Raw genomic sequence first — 14,562 nt, forward strand, 5'->3', positions numbered from 1 at the left:
TTCATGCCAGGGTTCCTGGTTGTTCAGACACCTGGAGGGCTTCAGGGTCCTTTAAACGGATGCAGAAGTACAAGTTTAGACCTTCGAGGAGGATGCCATGTGGCTACCAGACAGCAGGTGTCTGTCTGGCAGTGACAGGTGCATGTGGGTGTCAGTCCTGCCGGTGAAGGCTCGGCTTCGGGGAGAGGGTCTCCAGTGCTGCTGGCTTTCAATGCCCAGATGACAGGACAGTGATGATAAAGCTGGTTTGCTGTCACTCTTCTTCCCAGCATGTCCTGTTACACACATTCACATGTCTTGACTTTTCTCTTAGGTCCCACCTCCTTGTAAGACTCTACATCATGATGTCCAAGCTCTGGGATTCATCAGCCTCAGACGCTTTCGCTTCACAGGAGAGGGTGCTGAGGTTCAGGGGAGGGCACGTGCTCCCAGGGGAAAGTGATGGGGGCTGGCAGCCAGGTCTTGTCTTTTTATAAAACCACTTGCTGTTCAAAATGCTGAAGGCACTCTATTTTATTTGCTTGTTCATCTGTACAGGCACTGACTCATTTCCAGAGGGCTAATAAGATTCATCCTCCATGACTTATGGAAACCTTTGTGCAGCCTGCTCAGTTCTGGAGGTGACACCAAGTGGCCTGGCTGCATCTGATCAGCTGCCTGTGTTTGAGCCTCTCCCGGTGGTAGAAGGGGTAGAGCTCACAGGCTCCAAGTGTGCTGCTGTGTCAGTGATAAGCCTAAGAATGACCTGTGAGCTGGGCGCTCTGAGTGCCTCAGTTTCATGATGAGAAACCAAGGTTAAGAGTCCATGGGACATCAGTCGGGCCGGCTTCACAGGCACACAACCGGGAGCCCTACAGGAACCCGTGTGCAAAGGGCCAGCCTTGGTTTCCTGCTCCCCTGTCGCTGTCTTGGAAGTCTTCAGAATTGTGTCTTTGATTCTGTGTATCCTAAGTGAAGCTGGAAGGGAGACCAGGACCATGCAGCGTGTGCTCCAGCAGAACAGACGTGGAGAATACGCAGGCCCCATGTGCGACCACCAGTCCCTGCTGCTCGTCCACGTGTGGCAGCTGAGTTTTTGTGTGGACATACATTTTCAACTTCCCTGGCGGCTCAGATGCTAAGAAGTCTGCCTGCAATGCAGGAGACTCATGTTTGATCCCGGGTTGGAAAGATCCCCTGGAGAAGGAAATGGCAATCCACTCCAGGATTCTTGCCTGGAGAATCCCATGGATAGGGGAGCCTGGCGGGCTACAGCCCATGGGGTCAAAAAAGAGTCAGACACAATTTACCAACTACAACAACATCAACAACATACAATGTATAAACCCAAGAGTGAATCCAAAGGTTAACTATGGACTTTGGGACGTTATGATGCATCAATGTAGGTTCGTTGGTTTACAACAAATATACCGTTTGGGGGGATACTGATAACAGGGGATGCCGTGCATGTGTGAGGCAGGGGGCATACAGGAAGTCTCCATATGTTCTGCTCATTTTTGCTAGGAACCTTAAGCTGCTCTAAAAGTCTGAATTTAAAAAAAAAAGTAGAACAGAAAGAAGAAAAGAAAAAAGAATAACGACCACAAATTCCTCCAAAGTGGAGGCCTGGAATCTGAGACTTAGTCTGTTGGCTCCAGAGTTCATGTCTCTCACAGCGACCGCCCTCTACAGTTTATGAAGGGTCTCCCCATACTGTCAAGTCAGTGCCATATGGGTTTCAAATTAAATGTCCAGTTCTGACCTCTGGTGCACTGAAAAGAAACTTTTCACAGCTCATAAATCGTTAGCACCTGCTATAATAAAGTAAGCATCAGTGTTCAAGTCTCACGGCAGAGGTCAGGAACTGAAATCCCCTGCTGCGCCCCCAAAGCGCTCTTGTAGGTATGGATGCAATGAGGCGTGTGTTGGAGAAAGAGATAGAGACAGAGGCTGATGGCAGTGAGCACGGAATCCAGGATAAGAAACCTCATCTGCCCTCCCTCAGGGGAGAGTCTGGGGGTTGTGGAAACAACGACAAGAAGCCAAATTAGTTCTCTTCCTAAGAAGGAAATGTCTGACCTCTGCACGTTCCTGTTCCCACACTTGTTAACTGTGGCCAAAGAACGTGAGCCAGGGAGTGAGTACAGTAACAACCCTGTGAGATGCACGATTCATGGAAGGAGTGTCGTCGGTCCCTCTCCTTGACTCCCCAGCCTGAGGATAAAGAGTTGGTGGGTGGAACTCCACTGCTTGATGGCAACAAGCCCAAGTCTGCCACGAAAGGAGCGACTTTTACTCAACAAATATCTACAGGATCTATAGGAAGAATGTTCCAGCTGGTGACACAAAGACAGACTAGATAAGCTCCCACATCTGAGTCTTCTTTTTTTCAATTAATTTATTTTGATGGAGGATAATTGCCTTACAACATTGTGATAATCTTGCTATCCATCGACATGAATCAACCATGGGTGCACATGTGTCCCCCTATCCTGAACCCCTCTCCCACCTCCCTCCACACCTCATCCCTCTGGGTTGTCCCAGAGCACCGGCTTTGGGTGCCCTGCTTCACGCATTGAACTTGCACTGGTCTTCTGTTTTACATATGGTAATATACATGTTTCAATGCTATTCTCTCAAATTATCCCACCCTCGGACTCTCCCACAGAGTCCAAATGTCTGTTCTTTATGTCTGTGTCTCCTTTGCTGCCCTACATGTAGGATCGTTGGTCAGTTCAGTTCAGTCGCTCAGTCGTGTCCAACTCTTTGCACAGATTGCAGCACGCCAGGCTTCCCTGACCATCACCAACTCCCGGAGCCTGCTCAAACTCATGTCCATCAAGTTGGTGATGCCATCCAATCATCTCATCCTCTGTTGTCCCCTTCTCTTCCCAACCTTCAATCTTTCTCAGCATCAGGGTCTTTTCCAATGAGTCAGTTCTTCTCATCAGGTGGCCAAACTGTTGAAGTTTCAGCTGCAGCATCAGTCCTTCCAATGAATATTCAGGACTGATTTCCTTTATGATTGGCTGGTTTGATCTCCTTGCAGTCCAAGGGACTCTCAAGAGTCTTCTCCAACACCACAGTTCAAAGGCAGCAATTCTTCGGCGCTCAGCTTTCTTTATAGTCCAACTCTCACATCCACACATGACTACTGGAAAAACCATAGCTTTGACTAGATGGACCTTTGTTGGTAAATAATGTCTCTGCTTTTTAATATGCTGTCTAGGTTGGTCATAGCTTTTCTTCCAAGGAACAAATGTCTTTTAATTTCATGGCTGCAGTCACCATCTGCAGTGATTTTGGAGCCCAAGAAAAGAAAGTCTGTTTCCTCTGTTTCCCCACCTATTTGCCATGAAGTGATGGGACCAGATACCATGATCATAGTTTTTTGAGTGTTGAGTTTTACGCCAGCATTTTCACTCTTCTCTTTCACTTTCATCAAAAAGCTCTTCAGTTCCTCTTTGCTTCCTGCCATAAAGGTGGTGTCATCTGCATATCTGAGGTAATTGATATTTCTCCCAGCAATCTTGATTCCAGCTTGTGCTTCATCCAGCCTGGCATTTTTGCATGATGTACTCTGCAAAGAAGTTAAATAAGCAAGGTGACAATATACAGCCTTGATGTACTCCTTTCCCAATTTGGAACCAGTCCATTGTTCCATGTCCGGTTCTAACTGTTGCTTCTTGACCTGCATACAGGTTTCTCAGGAGGGAGATAATGTGATCTAATATTCCCATCTCTTGAAGAATTTTCCACAGTTTGCTATGATCCACATAGTCAAAGGCTTTGGTGTAGTCAATAAAGCAGAAGTAGATGTTTTTCTGGAACTCTCTTGCTTTTTCTTTGATCTTGCTTTTTCTGTGATCCTCTCTATGATGCTGAAGCTGAAGACCCCCGAACTCTGAGGGGACACCCCTCCTCTGACAGCTGCCCCTCACCCGTACTGATATGTAGCTCAGCTGGACAGAGCAGGCACCTGGCCTCTATGCCTGGGAGACAGATCATCTCTATTTACCTGTTTGTCAGGTTTGCTTATGTTTCAGACGGTAAGGAATCTGCCTACAATGCAGGAGACCTGTTCAATCCCTGGGTCAGGAAGATCCCCTGGAGAAGGGAATGGCAACCCACTCAGGTATTCTTGCCTGGAGAATCCCATGGACAGAGGAGCTTGGACGGCTACAGTTCATGGGGTTTCAAAGAGTCAGACATGACTGAGCACACATACAGCACAAACAAGGGAAAGGCAGGACCTCTTGTAAGATCTATATTATTCATCATCAGTTTCTAGGAGGCCACAAAATTGTCTTGACTTTGAGGTTCCCTGCCTGAGAGTAAATCTTTCAAGCAGTCTAAAGCATTTGGAAAAAAGAAAACCAAACAAACAAGCAAAACACTCAGCCCACTGCAAAGGTCAAGGCTGAGTTCACACCCTCTCTTGAAATGTTGGGATCCACTGGAAACCAGCTTCAATAACCCATGGTTCTGAATTCCCAGAAGAACACAGCACAAGTTGGTGAGCTAGTTTGATCACAGGCTTAGGACTTCTTGACTGGCATCAGAATTTCAGAACCCAGTAAGAGAATTTTCTACCCACTTCCAGTTTTCAAAGTCCTTGTCTGGGACAACAACATAATTAAAAGTGCAGAGAAACCAACTGGTAATGCAAACCTCATTAAGTTGGCACAGCATGACTCATGAGGAAAATTAAAAGGGCTCGAGGGTGTACAGAGAGCTAAGGTCCTTCACAAAATGGAACTGTTTTCACAGATTTTTCAATTTTAATATATTACCACAAATAGCAGTAGCACTGAATGCTGTGGGAGTCAACCCAGGCCTGTGACAGTGGATGGTGCAGTGCTAAGTCGTGTCTGACTCTTTGTGACCCCATGGACTGTAGTCCACCAGGCTCCTCTGTCTATGGGAATCTCCAGGCAAGAATACTGGAGTGATTTGCCATGCCCTCCTCCAGGGGATCTTCCTAACCCAGGGATTGAACCCACGTCTCTTACATCTCCTGCACTGGCAGGTGGGTTCTTTACCACTAGCGCAACCTGGGAAGCCCAATAGCAGATGGAGATTCCTCCAAAGAGCTTCCTTTGCCAGGTGTGTATGTCCAGGACAGACCTGGGTCTGTGAGACTTTGTGGAGATCCCGAGTGGTGGTGATGCTGGGGGGTGTCACGGGATGGAACTGCAGCAATGCCACAGGCAGCAATGTGGCTGCTAATGACCAACACACATGCTGTCATTAAAATCCACTTAACTGGATTATGAACGTGATTTAAAATGACTTCCTTGGGTGAGAGGAAAGCCACGCTTAGGTTCCTCTCTGTTCATTTGCAAGTCATCCCTTGTATCTTAAGCATACTTAAATGGAGCAAGAACAGTTTATTCAAATGCTCCATGTATTTTTTTTTTTTTAACTCCATGTGCTTTCATTAAACTCCTGCAATGTTCTATTTACCACGGAGAGTCACTTGAAATCCCTAACTTCAACCACTGGTGACAGTCTTTATTTTCATTCTAGTATGGGTTCAGAGTAATGGAAAGAGTTCCTTTAATTAACTGACTCACCCAGGGCTGCTCCTAGCCCTCAGTCGACCTTTTGGGAAAGCAATGCAGAGCGCTTAGCACATAGTCTGGGAAGATGCTTGGAAAATACAGGAAGCGCCATATAAACTCTCATGACTCCAAATGCAGCTGACCCTCTGTCCCGGGAAGATGCCCTCAGTCTGGGTGGCTGTCTCCGGCAGGGAGTGCTGGCAGAACGAGTCACGGCCATGTGTGACACTCAGGCCAGGTGTGACACACCGGTGGGGACACACAGCACAGTACCATCTCCGGCTTCCCACCAAAGGTGTGTGTTACCTTCTCCACCTGCGCTGGGAGGGCCAGAACTCAGAGTCAAAGCACTGCACTTACAATTCTTTGTGGTCAGCTGAGATTTTATACTTTCCTGCCCAGGGACCTTTCCCAAATTTTAATATCTGTTCACAGATGATTCATGGGCAAGCAGGAAGAAAAACGCAGCCCAACCACAACCACCACCAGCCCATCCCTGGGGAACAGCCTTATTATCCCACCAGGGACTGCTAATGTGTGTGGCTGATTGTTAGGATTTGATACGTTTATGAATCCGAGATGGGTACTTTTGTAAACTCTCCCTGGGAAGGTCCTACCCAATTTATTTACTAATTAACGGCCAACTACACATGTCCCTCACTTCTGAATGCTCTGTTAAAGAAAGGAACAAAGATGCCCAACCACATCTGGGATCATTATGAAAAGAGAGGCGCTTTTCAGGTGTTCTCTGTGAGATTTAGGGAGGCATACAAATAATAGGGGTCGCAAAGAGTCAGACACAACTGAGCGACTGACACTTTCATTTTTGTGTATCTTGGTGTGAACTTTACCATCTGTCCCCTGTTCTCTCCACACAAGCAAGGGGGCCCGTGACAGCCCCTGCGTTCTGTTCACCCTACAAACTGCCAGACACCAAAGGAAGGACACTTGGTTTTGAGGTACACAGGTGACTGGACATCCCAAGGTACTTGACTTTAAGCAAAAATGTCCTTGGCAAGCACACCAGCTAAACAAGGGGGATGTTGAAATATCTAACTGCAACCCTCAGTCCTGCTTTCATCCACCATGTAAAAAATACAGTATAAAGCAAGCACACACACGCACACACCTGACCTTCCTCCTCTAATCCTGTTCTGAATCTACCTCCCTTCACAGGGAACTTGAGTTTTGATACCAGGAGTCCACTCACCTGGCCCAGCCCAGCACCCCTAGATGCACCCTAGATACCCTGCTGGAGATTCCACTGCAGGATCTGGTCCCGAGGATGAAACACATCCTGCACCTACCCGGGTACCTGAAGATGCTGATGCTATAAGAACCCTCACACTGCACACAGAGAGAGAAAAGTGTGTATTCCCACACACAGTCTTTGTTGTTGTGCAGTTGCTCGGTCATGTCCAACTCTTTTGTGACCCCCTGGACTGTAGCCAGCCAGGCTCCTCTGTCCATGGGATTCTCCAGGCAAGAATACTGGAGTGAATTGCCATTTCTTTCTCTAACACATGGGCTACTTATAATAAACTAAGAGTGCAGTTTAAACCTTAAATATTTTTGAGATCTTCCTACCCCACTGACAATGTGGAATTCTCCAGAGATCACTGATACAGGAAGAAGAGTGTTCTCTTGGTCAGAAGGCCAGGGTTCTGATCCTGAGTTTGTTTCTCAGCAGCTGTGAATCCCAGCCAGGAATGTTTACTTGTCACGATTTACATTCTCTCTCCTCATATCTGACATAAAGTCACATCAGTCCCGGGATGTGTTCCTCCCAAATTTAAGTGTGAGTGTGTGTGAGGGTGTGCCAATGTGTGTGTGTTCTTGCGTCGTCTTTTAAAAGATAGTCCTCTTATTTTTTCTTTGTTGGTACTGGGACTTCTCAGGGGTATAGTTTTCCCAATTGTAAAATATAATTTACATAGTAAGACCTTTCTTCTAATAGGAAAAGCAAATTCATTCGTTTAATCATGCACCTAGAGCCTGACATTGTCACTGGATTAACTGTATCATTTAGAAAACAAATTCCATATTAATTGCACTTTTTCCTACCCATCTGTGGCCAGAGGTACAAATACAGGTTTTAACACACTGCAAAAAAGCCATCAATAGACTTTCAAGGAAGCTACTTTTCACGTTAATTTCTGATTCATGAAAGCTATTGGGGTAGCTACAAGATTTACCTTTTCCCAAATATAATTTAAAGCCAAGTCATTCTATGCTCAGCCACTCAGTTATGGCCAACTCTTTTGTGACCCCATGGACTGTAGCCTTTCAGGCTCCTCTGTCCATAGGATTTCCCAGGCAAGAATACCACAGTGGTTTGCCATTTCCTACTCCAGAAAGTCATTCTAGAAGCCACAATAATTAGCAATATGCAAGAACCTGTACTTGAAAAATTTGTATAATTTGAACGAAGAAAACCAATGGTTCTAAAGTTAATATAGCATTCTCCTCTCAGGCTCAAATCATAGAAGCAGCCTAGCATAGGACTAAGTATGTGAATTTTAAATTTCTGAAAACAGAGGCTTCTGATCAAGACACTGCAGGATTTTTCTTTACGATGTATTCTCTAATGCTTTAGCCAATATATTTCTAAACATCCCAAGAGGCTACTTTCTAGGCTTGCACTCTTCGACGACCCAATAACTCAAAAGTGTGTTAGTTGCTCAGGAGTTTCTGACTCTTGGCGACCCCATGGACTGTAGCCTGGCAGGCTCCTCTGCCCATGGGATTTTCCAGGCAACAAATACTGGAGCTGGTTGCCATTCCCTTCTCCAGGGGATCTTTCCAACTCAGGGATTGAACTCAGGTCTCCTGCATTGCAGACAGATTCTTTACTGTCTGAGCCACTGGGGAAGCCTCAAAGCACAGGGGTAATTCTCTTGAATCTTAGCTTATATTTTTCTTTGGAAATGTCACTGCTGTCATACACCGTGAGCCTGAATTTCATCCTACTACTGCATGACCGGATATCCCAAATGGCCTGGGCCACCTTTCAGCTGTAACTCAAGCTTCTATCTGCCTCCACGTTCCAAAAGACATGGGCTCCAGGCCCTGCGCTTGCAGCCTGGACAACCTTCCGGAGCCAGCACGCCCAGGTGGGGCTGGGAGCTCCCAGTCAGTGCCCTTCCTCTTCAGAGTGGTATCTCATGTTGCTGTGTGGCCTTTGGAGGCACCCAAGTTCAGTTCAGCTCAGTTGCTCAGTCATGTCTGACTCTTTGCGACCCCATGCACTGTACCACGCCAGGCTTCCCTGTCCTTGACCAACTCCCAAAACCTGCTCAAACTCATGTCCATCAAGTCGGTGATACCATCCAACCATCCTGTCACCCCCTTTTCCTCCTACCTTTAATCTTTCCCAGCATCAGGGTCTTTTCAAATGAGTCAGTTCTTCGCATCAGGTGGCCAAATTGCCAAATTATTGGAGCTTCAGCTTCAGCATCAGTCCTTCCAATGAATCTTCAGGACCAATTCCCTTTATGATTGACTGGTTTGATCTCCTTACAGTCCTTTCTCAAGAGTCTTCTTCACCACAGTTCAAAAGCATCACTTCTTTGGTGCTCAGCTTTCTTGATGGTCCAACTCTCACATCCATACATGACTACTGGAAAAACCATAGTTTTGACTAGATGGACCTTTGTTGGCAAAGTAATGTCTCTGCTTTTTAATATGCTATCAAGGTTGATCATAGCTTTTCTTCCAAAGAGCAAGTGTCTTTTAATTTCATGGCTGCAGTCACCATCTGCAGTGATTTTGGAGCCCAAGAGAATAAACTCTGTCACTGTTTCCATTGTTTCCCCATCTATTTGCCATGAAGTGATGGGACCAGATGCCATGATCTTAGTTTTTTGAATGTTGAGTTTTAAGTCAATGTTTTCACTCTCCTCTTTCACTTTCATCAAGAGGTTCCTCAATTCCTTTCTGCCATCAGGGTGGTGTCATCTGCATCTGGAGACATGCAAGCCCAAGTTCAGATCCCAGCTCTGTTCTCACTCTTGAGGCAGCCACTTCCTCCTTCTGAGCTCAGTCTCAAAGCATGGCCCAGGTTGTGGCCAAGGTGCCCCTTGATGCCTTGTGCAGACGTAACAGCAGGGTGGAGCATGAAAAGTCTCAAAGCAGAGGCTCTGATCATCCTTGGCATCACTGCTCTCCCCAGTACTATGGGCTGTTGGAAGAGATGTCCAGTATGGATAACTAAAGGTTCCTTCTCTTCTGAGCAGGGGAATCAGCTTTTCGATATGCCAGAAAACACAGTTATCCATTCCATGCAATCCCCATGCTGGAGGACACCTTGGAGAGAGTTTAATCTGAGTCTTCATCTGGCAGCCCTGAAAACCACGCAAGTCCCTGCAGGACTCGGGACCGAGAGGTCTCCTTGCTGCTTCATTCTCTGAGAAAGTCCAGTGCAAAACTGCTACCCCAACCCTCACACTTGTTAGAAACAACATCTGCCTGGAACTGGGGATTCTTTCCTGGAGAAGACCACAGGGGGCAGTGGAAAGCAGAAGGGGTATGGACAGGTCTGTTCAGACAAGTCTCCGAGAGTGGGTGGCAGTGCTCTGATGTCATTCCATCCACAGGGCAATTCCAGGGCAGTTCCACAGGCCAAAACAGGAGGGACTTGGTGCTGGGAGGCAGACCGGAACCTGCCTACAGCCAAGGGAAGACAGTAGGCAGACCACTGCGGGAAACCCAGCTTTTACCAAGTGGCAGGTCTAGGATGGATGTGAGGGCTGGACCAAACTACTGGCTCAGGACTGCTCAGGCCAGTCTCACACCCTTTACATTAGGGCCACCACTTCACCCACAGGCCAGGTGTGTTCCATGCATTTTGAATTGCATTTCTTCCCCATCAATTTAGGGGGGCGGGACAGGGCTTCGAATTTAAGATCAGGATGGGATTTTATAAGAGTCATAATAAATCCATGCTTCTGCCCAAGCCCCACGTTTACACATAAATCGCTCAAAAGTAGAAAAATGGCAGATGTAGTAATCCACAGTCCGATGTCTATGCATAAGAGTAGCTGGTCACCTCTTCCAGCACACTCAGGGTTTGGACTTGACACTAACCTGTTAAGAACATTGAAAACTGCTGTGTAAATTACACCTGCACAGTCCTGATTCCAAAATTAGTATCTGATTCTATATAATTATTTCTCCTACTGTCAGTTGTCAATTTAATCCCCTAGTTCTTTTTAAAGGAGTGTTCAATGGCTAAAATCGCAAAGCTTGACATACACCTACCTTGAAGGCACTATCTTTGCTAAGACATTCAAGCGAGAAGAGTAAAATAGTTCACTTAATTTAAGCAATTAAAAATTAAGATGATATAATAGAAGATCCAGGAGGGAGACAAAACACTGTATACTTAGGTGATTATTAAAACAAAGGCTGTCCCAATTATTAATGCATAAGACATTTTTTTTTATGCAAAAGCATCTAGAATGAGACACCAAATCCAGACATTAATTAAAAGTTTCTCAAAGGGCAAATATCTCCAAGTTTCTGGAAAGGAACTTGTCATTGGCTTACCTAAGCAATAGGTACAAAAGTATAGAAATAAGTTGGTATTTATAGAAAGACTTAAGCCCTGAGAAACACTTGGATAAACTGTACACACAGAGGATAAAACTCCAGTTAGTATAAGCATTCACACATTTCATCATTTTAGGAAGAGGAGAATCTCAGAAAAAAAGAGCTCCAGAAACAAACATCTACAGGAATTTCTCAGCAACCACTTCACTGTTTAATCTCACAGGCTGGCCACAAATCCTTCCCCAGACCCAACTCACCCCATGAGTAAACCTTTCCCTCTTAATTATCCTCATCAGAGACTGAGCACCACTGCCTGCTCTTCTCTGCATAATAAATCCACTCACATATTTTCAGATGTGAAATTATCTCAGCTTTGAATCCTCCAATCTAAATGTCCTCAATTGTTTATCTTTACTTCCCAGATGGCAGGTACCACTTACTACACTCACCAAATGCTGGTTTCTGCTGAGCTCTCTCCCACCTCCGGCCCATCTTGTCTGAACTGTGGGGCTCAGAACCCCACTAAGAGCTGAGGCTCATTACACAGTCACTACAGAGATTTAGCTCCAGAAGCTTCACCTGCACCAAGCAGAAGGGAATACCCCAGTTTACTTCACTCACAACAAAAATTTTATCAAGAATTCCAACATGTTTGAGTGACTTTTCTTAAACTCAGCTGTAAAATTCAAGGCAATTCTTCCATTAGTTTCCAGCATTCCCCACTCCCTACTGCCAACAGTTTTCCTGATGCATTAGTGGGAAATACGAGCCTTCAAGGGTTGGAAAAATTTTGGTTGCCAGTTTCAGAAAAAAAGCAGGGTAAAAATAAGCTCAAGGCCATACATCATTTCTCCTTTTAAAAGAAAACGTCAACCTCAAGTTTGCAACAACAGCATTTCAATTTTTGAAACCCATGGGTCATGAATTTTATTTCAATATGGCAAAGTATGTCGACCAACATTTAAAAAAAAAAAAATGTAACTATCGAGTAACCCGCCCGAGGCTTTTAAAATGTGCAGAAAGTACTTAAAATGCTTTTCGAGTCCCTCAGCAATGTCCTCACCAAGCATACAGCCGACGGAGCTAGGGATCAGCTGGCCCCTTCCCGGTCAGAACGCCAACCACACACAAAGCAAAGATTCCGACCAAATATGGTTTGCCTCTCCTCAATTTTTCAGCCTGATCACTAAAAATACGTTCACAACCAATCCAGCCAAGCATTACTCTTCTCCCAAAGTGCTTCTCAGATTATAAAACAGCTTTGAAAGTTCAGCCTGACAAAACAAACGCGGTACCAGGGGGAGAGACCTGGAAGGCGTTCGCAAAAAGTCTCATTTAAATTCCTGGAAAGCACGGCTTCTCAAACAGCTATTCGGATCGCTCTGGAAGAAAGCAGCAGCCGCTTCGCTCCAGCCAGGAGTTTCACTCCGCTCCATCCCCCTGCATCCCGAAATCCGAATGAGATGGACGTTGCTTTCCGTACCCCTGAATGCATCAAATCTCCTTTCGGTACACGGTCGAAAGTGGGACAACTCCGAAGCCGCCCTCCTCGCGCCAGTGCGCTAGAACGAACACCCCACTGCTCAGGATTCACAAGATCCTTCTGCCCCAAACGTTTCAGCTACAGAAAACTAGAGAGATCAGTGCAACGTACTCGAGGCTTTAAGAAGCGCGGTTGTGCCTGTGGGTGGGGTCGAGAAGACAATTAAAGACCTCGAGCCCCTTCCAGAGCCAAAATTAAAGATCAGGGTCACTGAGTCACCGAGTCACCGGGGCACACTGTGTCCTCCTATCCCCGGAGCGCAAGTCTTCCAGTGGGCTCACCTCTCGAGGAATTTCCTGCTTCTCCCCCCAAAACTGTCCTCAGCGCTCCCCCTACACCCCACCACAGGTCTGGGAGCGGGTCGCCGAGTCTAACTCGGTGCCGAGCTGCGCCCGGGCTCCGGCGACCCAGCGGCAGCAGCCTGGCACTGCCCGACCCCGAGCCCTCGGCCGCCCACCTTTTCTGTACGCCGCACCTCCCGGCGCCCGACCCCGCGGCGTGGAGTTGGAGACGAGCGTGTCACATCTTCTCTCCCGGCCGCTCGGGCGCGCGCCACGCGCTCCCACAATCGCACCGACTGGAGCAGAGAGCCGGGGCCCGGGCGCCAGACGCGCGCGCGGCTCAGCGGCTCCCGCAGCGGCCGCCTGCCTCCGCGGAGCAGCCTCCTGGAGCCGCCCCAGAGACCCGGCGGCCCGCGCTCGCGTCCCGGCCGGCCGGCGGAGTCTCCTCCGGTCCTGATCGCTCGGTGCTGGGCGGCGAAAGCGACAGCGGGGGGCTCGGCCTCCGGGCCGGCGCGGTGTTGCGCTCAGCCAGCGCCGCGCGCCTCATTGTTCCAGGCGGCGGCTCCCTGCTCCCAGCCCCCGCTCAGAGCCTGCGCCGCGCCCCGCCCCGCGCTCCCCAGCGCCCACCCCTTGCCCCCCGCCCCTCCGCCTCCGCCGCTTCCTCAGGCCTCCCCTAGCTGCCCGGCTCACCTAGCGGGCTGCAGCTGGCCTCGGGAAGTTCCGCAACCACTCCCCACTGCCTGGCCCCGCTGCCTGGCGGCGGCGGCGGCGCAGGAGATACAAAGTGGGCGCTTCTCGGCTGCGAGCCGAGCCCTGGTGGTGGCACAGAGTGATCGTAGACTGGGGCGTCGCGGCGGCCTGTAAAGGCACGCCTGTCCCCGCCGCCGCTGCCAGCCAGCCCCGATCCTCCGAGGGTCACCTGCACAGGCTCCGCCCGGCACCGCGCGCCGCAGCCGCGGGCACTCGGGCCTGGCCGACGGCAGGGATGCTGGGACTAGGACCCGCTGTGAGCTGCGGGGCCGGGGTCGGGGCACCAGGCCCCGCAGAAGTGAGTCTTTGTGCGCCCCGCGCCGACACACCCTCCCGCGGCGCAGAAGGCCGGGCTACCTGCGCGCGAGGCAGCGCCCCGGGGCGGGCCGGGTGGGGCGCAGGGGAGAGAGCGCAGCATCCTCCCGGCCCGCTGGCTCCCTTTGTTCCGCCCGCTCGGCCAGCTCCGCGCCGCCGCCCAGCCCTCGCTCCCAGGAGCTCCTCAGAGGCGCCAGGGGTCGGGGTTGTAGCGGCAGTGGCCACCTGCCCCTGGGAATTCCCTAATGCACCGTCTCGCCGGCCATCCCCGCCGGGCTGGCAAAGTTCTCCGGGCCGCGGCCCCCAGGCTGCTGGCCCGGCGCGCGGAGAACCGGCGCTGGAGCCGGGGGTGGGGCGGCAGATCGGATGTCCCTCTGCCAGCGTGCGGAATGTACATTTGTCGCCGCGGCCCTCGTCCCTTCTGAGGGGACCGCAGCTGGTCCCTGGTACCAAGACCACGACGCGCTTTGTTTGCTGGTAAACACCCGCCTTTGAACTTCAACGCGCTCCCCGCGTGCGCGACGGAGGCGGTAGGCAGCTCCCCACCCTGTCGTCCTCCCGCGGCCCCAGAGGGCTGTTG

General features: G+C 49.2%; 1 protein-coding gene across 2 annotated transcripts in view; it reads right to left on the reverse strand.

The window, feature by feature from the left end:
• Nucleotides 1-13,471, reverse strand: part of ST6GAL2 (ST6 beta-galactoside alpha-2,6-sialyltransferase 2) — a 66,830-nt gene extending 53,359 nt beyond the window's left edge. The window contains exon 1 of one of the 2 annotated variants that reach the window (XM_081587508.1): nucleotides 13,094-13,471. The gene's annotated coding sequence lies outside the window, so the exon portion shown is untranslated. The remainder of the gene's footprint in view (nucleotides 1-13,093) is intronic. The other variant, XM_081587507.1, reaches the window with a different exon arrangement.
• Nucleotides 13,472-14,562: the final 1,091 nt, after the last annotated feature.

The sequence above is a fragment of the Giraffa tippelskirchi genome, chromosome 4 (assembly GCF_054371585.1).
Source record: "Giraffa tippelskirchi isolate mGirTip1 chromosome 4, T2T-mGirTip1v1.2.pri, whole genome shotgun sequence".
NCBI classification, from domain to species: domain Eukaryota; kingdom Metazoa; phylum Chordata; class Mammalia; order Artiodactyla; family Giraffidae; genus Giraffa; species Giraffa tippelskirchi.